The 16,345-nt window shown below is 37.5% G+C and overlaps 1 protein-coding gene and 1 long non-coding RNA gene across 2 annotated transcripts in view; one reads left to right on the top strand and one right to left on the bottom strand.

Annotated features, from left to right (window-relative positions):
* MGAT5 (alpha-1,6-mannosylglycoprotein 6-beta-N-acetylglucosaminyltransferase) overlaps nt 1-16,345 on the bottom strand; it is a 140,851-nt gene that overhangs the window by 123,429 nt on the left and 1,077 nt on the right. The gene's annotated exons all lie outside the window — the stretch shown is intronic.
* Nucleotides 14,249-15,939, top strand: LOC114002734. Its single transcript, XR_005565437.1, has 2 exons — nt 14,249-14,449; nt 15,360-15,939. It is a non-coding gene; the product is annotated as an uncharacterized LOC114002734 (long non-coding RNA).

The following is a 16,345-nucleotide window of genomic DNA, read 5'->3' as shown; positions in this document are numbered from 1 at the left end:
AGTGGTAAAGAACTCAAACAGATGAGGTGAAGAAGTCACAGCTATAGTAACTTCAGCTTGCTTACTGTGCACTCAACATAAAGGACAGAAGTGATCCTTAGAAGACATTGAACATATTTTGGACTTTCCATGTTGAGAGACCAATTCTTTGGCACATCTCTATACTGAATTTTGGAGAATTCTGATTGTGGACCAGCAGTGGATGATAACCTAAACATAAGTGCACAGAAGTCACCAGTGCTAACTCCAGATTTGCTTAATGTCACCTTTAAAGTAGCATACTTGTTGAATTTTCCATCTCTTTTTGTTCAAAGAATGAACTACTGTAACGTGGAGAAATGTGTCTATAGCATAAAAGAATTCTGTAATTATTGACAGGCAATACCTACACAAGCCTTTCCCTAGTGAAGTATGTGAAAGCTGTGTTCCCCTTTTCACTTGTAACACTGTATAACAAAATTACAGCACCCATATAAAATATAGTTTGCCTTTCCTGGTAGAAAAATCTGTTATTACAAAATAATAATAATTTCTCTATTATTAGAGAATATAGATAGAGAAAATACTTTTAATATAGAAATGTCTTTCTTGTGAGGTGGACTACATCTAACATACCTGCCTTTGTTCTGGTTCCTATCCCCATCTTGTCTCAGGTAGACAGACACAGTGTTACATCATGTTATACTTGTATTGCTACAGCACCTGGGATAGGAACCCGGGATAGGACCATTTGTATTATAATCTTCATCTCTTTTAAAGCCCCCTTGCCTGGTTTCTGGAAGGTCTCCCTCCCTCTATTCAGAGTTTCTTTCCTTCTTTTATAACCCCTCCATATGCGTCTCTGAATAAAGGATTATTAGCTTTGCAGATACTAAGTGGACTCTTTGGTGGCAGGCGGAATATTTTATTATTAATATTGAACATGACTTCAATAAAACAAAAAAGGAGAAGAGGAAAAAGAAGAAGGTAAAACTGAAATTTGAACCAGAGATAAGATAAAAAAGACCTTCCTGAAAAGTATCTTTGCCTGTTCATAGCCAAACACAATAAGCATGTCTTGAGGCTTCCAAGATATGCTTTTAAAGCTTTCTGTTTGATGTCTCCCTCAGCTTTATTGATACAATTGAATTTACTGCAAAATGATAACTGACTCAACAGTCAGCATAGTTTCCTCTGTGCTGGAGATCAGAAAACTCATGTCTTCTTGTTCAAGAACGCGCCTTGCTTTTTTGTTTGATTGCTCTGATTTCTAAGGACCTCATCTATATTTTTTGAAATACAGTACAATATACTTCTGAAGAGCTGCCATATTCAACCCTAGTAATATTCCGATCATAAAGTGATATTTTGAAAAGTCACCCTCTCTCTCTCTTTTGCTTCTTAATCACATTTCAAAGGTGCTGTAGAATAACCTTGGTTAAACTCTGATTAAATATCAAAATATTAGGAAATAGAAAATGTTCCTGTCCTTTCCCCACATTCAGGCACACACACATCCGTCCCCCACCCCTAGTTTTAACATGAGTAAGACTTTGCAGTTAGGCTTTAACTGCATCCTTTTTGCCAAGGTTTTATGGATATTGAAAAGTCAGATTTTTAAAAGGTATCATTATCTCTGCCCAGTACAGAAAAAACTCCCAAAAGCCCCCAACAACAACAAAAAAATACAAACAAAAAACCCCTACCCAAAACAAAACCAAACAAAACCCCCAATTGCACTGTGGTTGTGGCCAGTGTAATGTAGTGCTAAATTTGAAATACAGAGTATCTGGTTACATCTCTGCTACATTATTGCAAGTGTAACAAAGGACTCCAGGTCAATGCCAAAATGAAATTATGAAGTTAATTATTTTTCAGCCTTACCTTAGTTAAATGTATCTGGTTTTCTGTTGTTATTGGATACCCAAAGCAAACACTAGGATCCAAATAATCCTTATTTTTGAATCTGGTTTTACAGTTTTAACTGGTATATCAGTTGTGATTTCAGCATCAGGCCAACTGCTTTAGGTAACAACACATCTAGGAAATACACTATCTCCTATAAATCTCCAGAACTTTTGACAGATTTCCCAATCTGGATATTACTGTTGTACATGCCTGTAACTTTCTTAAGTAATCCTTGATTGGTTTTTTTTTTCTTTAAAATATTTTATTAACTTGTTAATTTGAAACTCAAAAGTATGTACACACTCAGAAATGTATCTTATCTTTACTCTCCATTAGCAATAAATGCATTATCACACAAGGGTGAAGAAAACACATCATGTAGGCAACCACTGAAATTGGCATCTTTTCTCTGTCAAGTAGCCAGGTGACATTTCACTTATGGAAACTGTTAATCCACAGCATTAACAACAGATTCAGTTTACTTTCTATCTACTTAAAAGAGAACTGTTGTCACTATTTTGGCAATTAATGTTTAAAAGTGGGAGGCACTTGATTTATAAAAGACATTAAACTGGAGTCTGCTTTACAAAGCTAGAAGGGACTGATTATAAAACTTCACAAAAAAGGAAACGATTTTTAGCAATTTATGAACTGTGACAAGAGTGTCTTGCTTCAATGAGCGGTAGATGAAGCTGCTGTTATTAGAAACAAACTCACACTGTGAGATATAGATCATCAGTTTTGAACACTCTTTTCTCCTCAGTCCCTCAAATGAAGGAAATCTTATATAGGGTACTGATTCACCGCAGTGTATCCCATGCCTGAAATCCTGGAATATCTTCCAGCACCAGGAAATTATTTACAGTAATTCTTGACTGTTATTTACAAGATTGGCAATAAAAATGGGAGTTCTTGACTGTGGAATTACCACATATGAGTGCTTACTTTTAGGCTTTTGGCTGGTTAAGCAGATCTAGTAGGTCCCCTTTCACCTAATTTAAAAATTGAAAAGGTTGAGAGTCCTGTGGTCAATGAAATACAGGGTCATGTGTATTTATATTTTCTTAGTGTTATTAATAAAGAAAAAAATCAGGCTGGCTAAGGTCTGAACAATACTGAGCACGTGTTTGCATTGTTTGGTGGTGAATGAAAGTTTTGGTGGAATTTTAATTGCTAAATGATAAATGTAATTTGTAGGTTGCTCTAAATGATGTCTCCTTGATAGGGATTTAAAGTATCATCTGGAAAACTAATCTGACTTTTGTGAGAATCTTTTAGGTGCTTTCAGTTGTCTGGAACTGCTGGTGTTTTTCAATCTGTGGTCCCACAAAGTTTGTACAACAAAGACTATACGTGCAAACTTCCAAGCACTGTGAAAGTCACAGAGGAATGCTTATCCATCTGGAACTTCAGTGATCTCTAAGTCTTTTCATGGTGTTACTGAACACTTCTGGAAATAGAGTATCTGTGAATAGGATTCCTATTGCAAGAAAGAGGAAAGAACCTTTAATTTTATGTTTTTATGGGTTTGGTGATTGCAAAATTTAGCCCAAAGTCAATATTCACCTAACATATTTAGAAATTTCAAAATACAATGGAATTATTAATTTGACTCTTAAAAGAATTTATTAAATTAAATGTCTTCATTACTTACTAGAAGGATAATCACGTATTCTCTGTCCTACCATTGACTTCGTTCTCCTCACAAATCTTGTTATTGTAATATATTTAATTGTTCATTTAATGTATTATTTAATAAAACCAGTCATCAGTGGAATATTTTACAGTGAAGCTTAAGGAAATCACTTTCTAACGTGCCAAGATCCCAGATCGATTCAAGGCTTTGTAAATGTGACAAAAATCAACTTGAACTGCAGTCAGAAAGGAACTGGGATCAAATGTGGAATATAATGCATTGAACTTGCAGCAGTTCGTCCAGTTTAATCAATGTTATCTCTATGTGAAAAGTCTGCTAGAAAATGGGTAGATACTTTTTCTTCTGGAATTCAGATCTTCTGTGGATTGTCCAAACACTGAAACAAGCCTATATCTTTTTTTCCCTTACTCTTTGCCATCATTATAAAAAAAAAATCAACAGTCTCAAGAATATTCAAGAGGACAGTCTCCAAATCCATTTCTCCTGTCATTCCAGTCTTTGACCCATACCAGTCTCTGTGGACAGGAAATATTTAGATATAATGGTTATCCCTGGATGTACATCCCAATGTTAAGCAGCTGCAGACAAGCTTTGAGTTTCCTAGTACAACTGAGAGCCTGGAATTTTAATGTGTTCCTAATTAGGTCCCTTGCTTCCAGCGGCTTTCCTCCCTGGTCTCCTTACACATTCTAGAATATATTTCTCAAAGGTAATTGTATCTCCTTGGACATATATGCCTAACAAGCGTGAGATCCAGGGAAAGGTTGGGTGGCTCCATCCAAGTGTGTGCAACTGGATATTGACCACTTTTACAGCCGAGATACTATTTCAGCATCAAACTTCTAAGTCTCGTTTGTTGCTAGAGAAAGGATCACTGCACAAAAGCTTCATCAGCCCAGGTTGGAGAGGTGTGACTGAGAGTTTCAGGTTATAACCCACTGACCCGTAGCAGCCTCACATTTCCTCATGGTAGAGGCCCTAGAGGGAATCATTTAGATCTTAGCAAGCTGGAAAATGTGTCTGTCTAGGGGTGGCAGTGAATTACCTTTAATTTACTGTGTGTGATCACATTTTTTCATTTTTAGGTTACCTATGTGGTTTAGCAGAGTTGCAAGTGATTTAGGATATGCATGCAGTTTAAAAAAATCTGGCTAAATAATATACAAATTAGCGTTTGAAGTCTTGTTTTTTAAAAGTCATTAGGACCTGGGCTTATTGACAAGCAACAAAGACAAATATTCAATCAGAAGAGCCAGTGTTGAAAGAAATGTCATCTTTTTATGTATATTACAGGGACGTACATCACTGAGATACAGGGTGCTTGAAGGAAATCAGGTATTTTTCATGTGCTGGCTAGTTTATCATTAGTCATTGCAGGTTAAGTTACATCAGTCTGTCAGATTAGGTAGATGAAATATTGACTTTAATAAATCTAATCTTGTCCTTGCCAGCTGGAGTTGTAAAGGAGGGATGGTACCAATAGTGTAGTAATTACCAAACCATCCTATGAGCTCAGACAGATGTAACTGCAGATGATTGTGGCAGACATCAAGCAAGGTTCAAACTGGTTCTTCCTTCAGGAAGAACTTGTAAAGTGACCACAGTTTTAGCCCAGAGGCTTAGATACTCTGTGATGCATTGGTGAGTCTTTGATAATTTTCTGAAGAGCATTAGATTGGTCATTTATTGTAAAGTTGCTTAAAAACAGTAAAGTGCCTTCTGAGGATAAACACACAACTTTTAATTGTCTACTTTATATCGACATTCCTAGACTTTTATATCACTGAAAATCCCCAACAAAACCCTCTCTGATGAAAACATTCTGTATGAAAACAGCTGCTAAAATAGAAACTAATTTAACAGCAAATTCTGGACAAACAATATCTACACTTGTAAATGTAGAAGCTTGTGGCATTTCCATTTTAGACAGCATGCATTTTTTTAGAAATACATATGTACTGCATTTGCTTTCATGAAAATTAATCATAATGTATTCATTTATATGTACTTACTAAAAAAACCTCAGAAACTTTTTAATTTTCATGTTCTTACAAGTACAAACTTACAGCAATTATAAATAGAAAAGACCAGTCAAGGCATGTTTGTCCTGCTGCAAATGCAGAATCTCCCTTTCTCACACAGTGCATTGTTTTGCTAATGTTTCATTTTATCTGGCTTTAAGAACGTTCCAAATGCTTACACTTTATTTAGCTTGACATATCATATTTCACTGATATTCTGGAAACTAACAGCTCTTTGCTCTTATGTCATTAATTCCTTAATTTTCAGTTTAATGTAATCACTTTCAGTTGTTTCCATTTACATAACTCAGAATAATTCCACTCATGTATTTTTGATCTTTCAAATGTTTTGGGAAATAACACATTTTAATATAAAATACAAAGCTGGTAACCTTCATTAGGCTGTTAATTTGCCCCTGAAAACGTACTTTTTAAAAATCTATTACAAATTTCTATACAAATTCCTTTTTCCTAACTGTTGTCTGGATATTCTTTTTTATTTTTCTACTTCTGCTCCTCTTTCTTCCCACTGATTAGGTTCAAATGCCAGCGGGGATTAGTAGCTGACTACCTTCAAGGGAGATGTCAGATTTTGGATAAAAATAAGGGTTTGAAAGAATGGAAATATGACCCATTATGGGAAAGGAAATCTGAACTCACAGTCCTCTGACATCTCAATGATTTTTTCAGAGCTAGAGAGAGTTTAGATGGTTTGATGATCTCTGTGGGATATTCTGCATAATCTGCTGTCACTTACAGAAAATAATTACAAACTAGACTGGAAATCACGTAAACTGAGTTATTCTGAGCTCAGCAGATTGTTGAGCAGTAGGTCCAGAAATGCTAGAATCACAGGATAATGGGATTATAGGCTTTGACTAATTTCCATAAAACATCACTGCTGCTCTTTTGGACAGTGCTTTTCAGTGCTTATTCATGCAAAATACCACCAGGAAATATGAATAAAAGCAATATCTTCTTATTAGTGATTGTTACCATGAAAGGCTACTATTCAGAATTTACGATAGAAGAGCTGGTAAATCCAGGTCATGGACTCCATGACTGTTCCAAATGGCCCTTTAACATATGATCTCAAAATTTGCTTTGTCTTCCTCATTAGTCATCTGTGTGAATTTGAAATCATCAAACAGCTTTCACATAAAACTTCAACAAAGTTAATGCCACAGATTCCAGCTTTTCCCCCTCTGTTTCAGTCTTCATTTTTGAAACACAGTTATGTTGCAAACCTTGCTTTTCAGTCTTGTTCTTCTTTGGCCAAATTAGATTTTGAGCCTATTAACTATGACAGTGTCCTGTTGAATATCTATCAGAAGGGAAGGGAGTCTGTCATGCACAGCATAGGAAACTATATAAAGGATGAGAGCATCCTTCACTTCTAGGTACAGGCTGATTGGAAAAGTGCAAAAGAAATGTTGCCCTTATGGGAGCCATTACATAATTGCTTATCGCATTGTGAGAATTTGCACCTTCCTCTGAGATGTAGTAAAGGCAGACTACCAGGCTTGATGGCCCAGTAGTCTGATCTGCAATGACAACACTTTATGTTCTGATATATGTGACCTGTCAGTGTCTATACTGAAGAAATAAAAAAATAAGTTGTTGGTGAGTGAAGACTAAGGCATGCGGAAAGAGATTTCTAAAGGAACAGTTCTCATTTGTCAGTATGCAGTGAACCACCACTGTGGAAACAAGGCAACAAATGGCAGAGCTCTATGTAGAACAATTTACCATAACAACTAGAGCTCAGTTATTTAGTTTTATTTAGTTAGTTATTTGAGAAAACACTGCTATAGGGAGGCAAAACTTAAATTGCAAAAGTGTTTAGGGTTGGAGTAATTAACAGACTAGTTGCAGTTACATAAATAGTAAAAATTCCTAAGTACTTCATGAAATAATACTTAGAATCCAGAAAAATCGATTGGCGTGTCTTTAGTAATGAGTTTCCTGATGTGAATGCATAGGGATATGTATGGAAGCTGGTCATGTGGGTGGTGTCTGGTGAGCATGGCTGGTTTTCTCTACGTAAAAGTTGTTAAGGGTCTTTGTTATTGGAAGGTGTGGATGAGTGGATGACTTGTTTGTTTGAAGAGCTGAATTCTGTGAGATGATGTGTTGTAAGGTCCTGTCGGCTCTTAGGACAGAGTTTTGCAAGGGCTCTAAATGTTAAAAAAACCAAAGGGCATCACTGTTGTAGCTGATTCTACTTTTGAAATGCTCCATTTCTGTTATAAACACAACAAAATAAATCCAGCATCAGATAGCACATTCCTTAAGGACTGGCAGCTCCTGCTAACTCCATGATTTAGGCGGAATGAAGAAACAACAAAAATAAACTGCCTGAAAAATATTGCAAATACAACGACTGACGCACAGTGAGTATCATTTAGGGCGTTGCTTTGGTACCCACTTTTCGGAGACCAAAAAGGTTCTAATTTGTCACAAGAGGTTTCCATCACATATCTCCTGTTTGATGTGACAGTCTGTTACTTCCTTTTGCATTGTTGTTGACTGAGTGAAACAGTTCATGCTACATCCTGTCATGTTGTCCAACCATGGCTTCAGAGACTTCCCAAACACAGCACACAGCCGCAGGTTCTGCAAAGGCTACATACTGAAAATACTGCCGAAGAGGAGGGTTTGATTTTAACTTGTTCTAGCAGAAACTTGCCTTGATTAAGAAAAAAAAAAGTTAACTCTCTTCTGTCATAGAAAACATTACCATATTCCTCACAGGCAAGTACATTTAAAATGATAGTAAATGGGACAGTTTTACAATATTTATTTTGAAATTAATGTTTTTACACATTATAATTACTTTAGGTACATGAATAATATATACAGGTACTATTGAGGAATCTGATCTGTTTGCTTTTATTCTTTCTGGATTTTTCCCACCATCTAAATTAAAAAATTAATCTTCTAATATATTGTTAGACCTTTTTTATTCTTCTTAATCTTTTTTATCACTCTACAAAAATACAGTAAAACCGCTGTTACAGAAGTCAGTGTGCGTAGCATGTTATTGCCTGGATTAATTGCCTGGGGCTGAAAAGTGATGAATTTTGGATTTTAGAACAATGGAATTCAATGCTTAACTCTTCTGCAGAAATGATATATATGACCTTTGTCAAGTCAGTTTGGCCATGGTCCAGCAAAAGATTAAACATTTATGCAATTAGAAACAGACGTTTATTTATTTGAAGGGGCATCAAGGTGTTAATTGCCTCTGTTTCTCTCCTCTTCCTACTTTTTATATAACCATATCTAGAACAACAGAGTTCCTGGTCCCTGCTGATTTCAAGGAAATGCTCTTACACATCCTGCTCACTGCACTCCCGTTGACCCTAATGGAAGTATTTGCATGAATAATTTGAGCTCTTTGTATAATCACATAGGAAAATGGTATTGCCCTGGGAAAAAAAGAATGGGGCCGCCTTTCCTTACAGGATACACGTTCTTCGTTGCGGTGGGTTTGATCTCTCAGTGTAGCCTCCTATTCTCTGACCTCAGTGTCAAAAAGCTTCCTTTTTGTTGTTGGGTTTCCTTTAACTTGTTCCCAGATGTCTGATGCAACCAATGGCAATAAAAGAAATCAAACAAAGAAATTTAGAAATCTATTAAGAGGCACAGAAACAATTCCTGGAGCTGTCCATTGGCTAAAATAACTGTATAAGTAATTTGCCAAAAGACATCTAGTGGACTCTTTTAAAAGTGAAATCAGCTACAGCAGTGGTGTCTTTTTTGTTTGTTTTTCCTGTCTCATTATCTCAACGAATACATTGGTTTAGTGCTTTCTTGTATTATGGATGTATGTGCAGTTCAGACCTCTGCAAACCCTACGGTATCAGTTATTAAGGAAGGAGTGAATATGCTAGTTGAGTATGTACCATAAAATGTTATAGATGTGCTAGGAAGTATTTTCAAAAATATAAAACCAGAGGAAAAATCAAGAAGTGAAAACTAGTTTAAAGCTCAGTTAAAATGAGAGGTGGTCTGAATTGTCAGTAAAATTTTCACAATTCATGTTTGCAAATTTAAACTCAGGGAACGGTTTCTATGGTTTTCAACTACACATACTGAGTGCATCTCTAAGAAGATGCCTGAATTTGGTGCAGCGAGAACTTATCACAGTTAGAAGCGTCCATTAGTAAAACTCATTATACACTTACACACATGTGAATCCCTGTTTATTTATATATATTTATGCCTTTGGAACAATAGTGAGACAAAAGGAATGTATGAAATTCGACTAGGCGAGAACAAATTCTTTACACCTCACCTAATTTGCCTTTGTGCACCAGCACTCCAGTTTCATGCCTTTCTCTTGAACCTTTTTGTAACACACTCTGTAATACTTAGGTGAAATAGCACCTTCTCTTCTGTGGAGGGGAATTCCCTTGCAAAGCTTGGTTTATTGGCCCCCTGAGGCACGTAAGGCACTCTGTGGGACAGAGATAAGGCAGTGCTTCTTGGTGGGCCATGCTGAAGGAAGTATATCTGCAGAAGAAGATGGGGATGGGGGAGAAGGTCAGGGAGTAGTGAGTATTCTTCCAAAAGGGTTTGCAAAGCAGACTGTGAATACTCCTGAAAGAAGTGCTGTACATCAATTCCCTATATGCTTTCCTTTTAAACATAAACCAACAGTTCCAGTGGAGAAAGTTAAATGCCTGAACTGAGCAAATGGTTCAAGAAAGAGTTAAAAAAAAGGAAAAAAAAAGGAAAAGGGTATGAGTATAAAAATGGGGAAAAAATTAGGTTGCAGGAAGATTGCATCATTCTCTCAAACAGTACTATATGAGTAGATGACAGCAGCAAGCCTCTGTATCTTCTAGACTTTGTGTATAAAGATGCATGTGCTGGAATATTGCTTACTATGGTAATTTTATTTTAAAAATCGATCTAGTTCTAGGGTTCTGTTAAGGAATCAGTTATATACATATCAGAAAGCACTGATGCAAGTTAAATCTTCAGTGTTACAGTTAGGATCAAACCCATTGCCTGCTCTTTATTTGGTATCCCTGCTTTGCTCCCCTCCTCCCCAGCTCTTTGGCACAAACTGAGATGTGAAACAGCATCCTGAGCTCCTAGAAGTGCTCTAAAATCATACTATTGTCATTAGTGCCTTCTAACTGAGTAGCCTTGCTGGCAATACAAAACCAAGGCATTCTTTGTCCTGTGAAAGATTCCCCCAAGCCATGATCAATCTAGGAAGTGCTGCTGGATCCATGGATGTTAACGGTTCCACCAGGCCCTGCATCTGTGTAGTACAGTGTCCCTGCTGCTCCTGTTGTCTGTCCAGTTTTTTTTAAACCAAGCAATCTCTCTTTCAAATACAGAAGATGCTTGACAGCCCCATTTTTTTTCACTTTCTGAGGCTAATCATGACCATTCTGAAATTTTCAAAATGTACTTTTGATTTATAACAGTCCTTCAGTTAATTAAACCCTGACAACTTTTATGTGTTTCCTTTGCATGCTGGCAGCACTGACATGCTGTCCTTGAAAACATCTTTTAGTCAGCTGAAAGTGCATATGGCTCCTCTGCTTTGGCTGAGGCTTTGGAGGTGGGACAGAGTAAATTTTCTTCAAAGCAGCCCACATGGTGCTGTGTTTTGGATCAGGGACGAAAGCAGTGTTAATAACAAACCAGTGTTTGGCTGCTGCCGAGCAGTCCTTGCACACAGGCAAGGCTTTCTCTTTTTCCTGCTCTGCTCTCTCAGTGAGTAGGCTGGGGCAGGGGGGAAAGAACTTGGGAGGGGACCCAAAATGACCAAAGGGATATTCCATGGCAGATAATGTCATGCTCAGCAGTGATCCCAAACTAGGGGAAGGGGGTTTTTGAGGAGGTGGCTATTGCTCAGAGAGTGGCTGGGCATTGCTGTACTTGAGGGAAGTGGTGAGTGATGGCCTTTACAATATTTGTTTTGGGTTTTTTCTACCACTTTCAGTTATTAAACTGACTTTATCTGGACCGGTGAATTTTCTCACTTCTGCTCTTCCTAATCTCTCCCCCATCTTGTGGTGCAGCTGCTGGATGCAGTCAACCCACCACAAGAAGGAATTGGGAAGAAAAGGGTGGGGGACAAAAAGTACTGGGCCCTCATTATTGCAAAATTTTATACTGTCTACCACGTGGAAATACCCCTCTGGCTGGTCTACCATGACAAAACATTAGAAGCTCTAGACTCTCTTACCATATGATTTACCAGAGGAACTTCTTAAGAAATCTTACTGTGCTGAGAACCACCATATTTGTGGTTTGGGTTCTGTCAATGTATCTTGCAAAAAGCAATAGCATCTTATAGTAAAAAAAGTATATGAACATCATAGTTGGAGACCAGGAAGAGGTTTGAGATAAAGCATATTATATTTACAGAAAATTACCTGTTAGATAATTGAAAAATTGGTATTAGTATAAGAATTATAAACATAATTGCTGAATGGCTTAAAGCACCTCATTTAGAATTAAAAAGAGATTATGCTGAAAGCAGAAATATAGTACTGGAGAAGGAATAATAGTGAATCTACTCTGTTGTGGTAGTAACCAGTTTTATTTTGTATTTTTGCTAAGAACTATGGGATAAAATGTTGCCTTGAAGATGGAGAAGACTGAATTTTCCAAAGGGACTTGCAAATGCCTGAGGAGTGCTAAACTACCTCGCTTGTAGAAATGCATTTCAATTTAGTAATATAAAATGCAAAGTCCTGATTTAGGTAGATAAAAAGAGTGTTTGCTGTCAGCTGGAAGATTACCTGTTCAAAATTCAGTAGCAGAGAAGACTCATATTGGACAGACCTGACTATATGATGCAGCCCTGAAAAACAAATCTTTGCTGAGTTGAGTGAGTAGAGATGAGGGGACATGGATCCATCCTGTAAGAGCCAGGTGTAAAAATAAATACTGTTCTCCCTATAAACAGGTACTCCTGTTTGAGAAGGATAAATGAATGCCATAATGTAAGCCAGAAAAAATCTACAAAGGCCAACAGTCTAGGATGAAATCTTTTTATCCTGAGAAAACAGGAGTAAGATGACTTGGTTTGTTTAACTTAACAAAGCAAAGGCTTAAAGGAAATGCAATTGCTGCATACAAATGTATTGGTTGAAAAACATCAGAGAGACAAAACAACTATTTACCTAAAAGGAAAATTTAGCAGAAGAACAAATTACATTTAGGCAGGAAATCAGAAATTTCTGAATGTCAGATGTTTGAGTGTCTACACTGTTCTTCTAGCAAACATAAAGGGAGTAAAAATCCCTCTCTCCCCTGATATTTTTGGAGGTGTTCTTTAATATGTTTATGAAGGGGATTGCGTGACATAGCTGGCTGATAGCAGAGACTGAATTTGTTATTCTGGCAAGTCCATTCTAGTATATCACTGTATATATTGATATATATATATATATTCTGGGTGCCAGAAGCAGGAAAGCACAGTGTGTGAGGTGTATACAGGTACTTATACTCTTACAGAGAGCTGTCATGCTGTCAACATTACCTGTAATGAAGCCACTAATCACTCAGAAGGCTCCCAAATGGCAGTTCTAATTGTTATAACTAATTCAGTTTTCCACTACCAGGAAGAGTGCCTTATCTTTAGTTCTTAGCATTTGGAAGCTTTTAGCCTAATCAACATGTTTAAGTGAAGTGTCATTTCATTTTCAGTTTTTCCACTGTTCTGGACCATCACGTGTTTTGACTCTGAAAGAGTTTCAGTGAATTACTAAAACGTAATTTCACTAAATGTCTAAAAAACATTCAGTGCATGAAGCCCATGTAACCAGGAAGGCAATGGTAGCTTTTCCATTAAGTGTTTTAGTCAGACTTTCCCTTGAAAGGTAGACTCCATCTTAGAAACCCCAAGATCAATACACAATGGCTGAGGAACATTTTTTTTATGTAGAAAAAGATTTTAATTTAGACTGTTCTCTGAAGCACCACTGCTTAGTAACATTCCCAAAGTCACTTCCTCTTAAATATACAAAGAGGGATTTACCTAAAAATACCTGAAAATCCAAGGCGACTAAGCACAAATACTCTTGACTCACTTGACTCACTATTACGTCTGTTTACTAAGTTCAGTGATTTTTGTGAATGCCTTTCAGAGGGCAGCTGATGTGAGGCCTCCTTAGCCTGACAGACAGGGTTCCAGAACTGACAGTGTGTCTGGGCTAAGGTCTTAGTAAAGTACCACTTTGAAAATCCCCAGAAATGTTCTTCTCTTCAGTTATGTGGAGGACTCAGGATAAACTTATGAGTGCATAGGCAAGTAACTTATGCTGTCTTGTTCTTTCCCTGCTCTATAAAAATTAGTAAGACACAATTCTGTTCCAGGCATGGAAAAAGATACGCAACAGTTGAAAAAAGACTTTATTATATGGATTTTACAGTTCTTATATGGTTTCAAATATGTGCATTGTATGTTACCCCTACAGCTCTATTGCCTGGCCATGATAAGACTTGCCTCGAGTTGTCTGTTCCCTGCTTTCCCCGCTCCTCCCTCTGATTGGCTGAAAATGCTGCAGTGTGGAGAGAGCTACCATTGGTCCTTTCCTTTCCCAGTTCCTCCCCAGTTCCTCCCTCTTCTCCCGAGTCCTTATTCCTATTCGTTCCCCTGGTTGTCTGTCTCATGCTCCACCCAATTTGCTGGCACTTTCTACCCCAGAACTTATATAAACCCTCGCACATATTCAATAAACAGCCATTGCACCTGATCTCCAACTTCAACTTGGGCCCTTTGGGCAATGTCATGGTTCCACTCCCCTCTCCCCCGGACCGTGGCACAATTCTAATAGAATGGTTTTCTCTTATGTTAAGGTGCTCTGAGTGGAAGCACCATCCACTGTTCTGAAGTGTTTTATAAAAGGTAGAGCATGGATCTGAGGAATATAGAAGATGTTGCCTTTGTAGGTGCTTGTCACGAGAGTCTACACTTTTTTCATCTGCTGGCTTTCCCCACCAAGCAATCTTGGTGATCAGAGCAAATTCTTTTCATTAAAATCGATGTCTCATCCACTGGGGTAATTTGCTCATTAGATTAAGTTGCCAATGGCAGTTTTTCTGGAGTTGAGGGAGAGAAGTAGTTTCTTTTAAGTAAGTAGTTTGGTGTAAATAAGTGGTGTACTTTATCTAAGGGAAAAAAGAACATATAACACGTAAATAGAGAAGGTGAGGTTATTGAAAATACAACCTTAACTGGAAAGTAAGAAAATACTACCAGTGGCTGTAGTCAGGAAGCACAGTGCTGAACAGACAGAACAAAAAATTGACTTGTAAATAGGTCTTTGGGAGGTTATTACTTAAGGTACATGTATTATTCAAGAAGTGATAAGGCCTGGAATCTCCATTTGGAGATAAATATTTCATTGTGCAAGGCACTGCACAGGTAAAAATACAGGGGGGAAGGGTATACATTTCCAACCACCTTTCAATTTAATGAGAGAACTTATGCAAGAAAGAAACAATGGGACTGCACCCTAACACTGACCAGATTGAAATGATGGTTAAGCTGTTGGAAGACACGGTGGTAGCTTTGCAATTTTAGTTCCTCCACTTCAGTGTTTCATATCTCCTGTTAGTGAATCATATCTTTATTTTACAGAAAGTACCTCAAAGGATGAGCAGGTGCAAGCATGATGGGAGGTTTCAGGCTGGTCATTTGCAGAATTCCTATTCCTTCTAGGTCAGATTTTTTAGACAATGAAAGTTCACATCTATTAGCTTTCATCTATTTCAATATTAAGCAAAAATTTAAGTGGGATATTTTGCTTTTTGAGTCTTTCTAATGCCAGGGTGCAGCTAACACAGTGAGAGTCGGATGTACAGTGACCCTGCAGAGTCTGATTCACCTGCTCATATGCTGCTCTCTCAATGGTTTGCATGGATATTTGTTGGAGGTGCCCCGATGGAGACCTATGAGTGGTGAAGTTAGTAAAAAGAAATCAGAAGAAGAGGGAGAAAAACTATTGGAATGTACTTACATCTTGGTGCGCTGAATGTGACTGTTGGGACCACGAGAGTGTTTGTTTCAGCGTGCATTTACTCCATTATGCAATTGTTTTATTATTAGTATAATATATTTTATTATAAAAATGTGTTATTCCCTGCACTGTACCCCTGTTACCCTTTTTTCTGTTTGTTCGATGTAAGCCCTTTCCTTATTCATCCTACCCTGCTTCACCTCTTCTACCCAAAGACAGTTTCCCATTTGTCCATGTTCAGACAGTTCCACCCCTTGTTGCTGTGATTTGCCACTCCTGGAATACTCCTCCCACTCTCCACCCTTTGTTCCAGAAAAGTCTCTACTCTCCCTATAAAAGCCAGCATCCATGTTTTATAAATGTTCATTCTGTGTCACACCATGACTACGTGCAGAGTGATCCTTTCTGGGTCTTGCATTAAGAGGGGTTACAGCTCTCCTTACATCAGATATTTTGCTAAGAGCAGCCACAGAGATAATCCCACAGCCAAATAATTTAATCCTTGACATTCATTTTGTAGCCTGCTGAATGGTAAAAGTACAAATGAATATCAGGACAAAAGAAGGTGAAAGCTTTAGTTTTGGTTGCTTCTTTTTATTCCTTTCACCTACTGTTAAAAGTACCTTAATATTCAGCCCAGACAGCAGGGACTTCTAGTTTAGTAGACATGACAATGGACTGTAGATAATCTACAAAAGCAGCATAGGGTATCACTGAGACCACATTCATCTATAATAATTAATTCAGGAAAATTACAAAGCAGTAGACCACCTCCGTAGTAA

This window comes from Pipra filicauda, unplaced genomic scaffold, assembly GCF_003945595.2.
Source record: "Pipra filicauda isolate LSUMZ 115617 unplaced genomic scaffold, ASM394559v2 scaffold47_size6085603_pilon, whole genome shotgun sequence".
Lineage (NCBI taxonomy): Eukaryota > Metazoa > Chordata > Aves > Passeriformes > Pipridae > Pipra > Pipra filicauda.
This window is presented reverse-complemented; position numbering and strand designations above follow the sequence as displayed.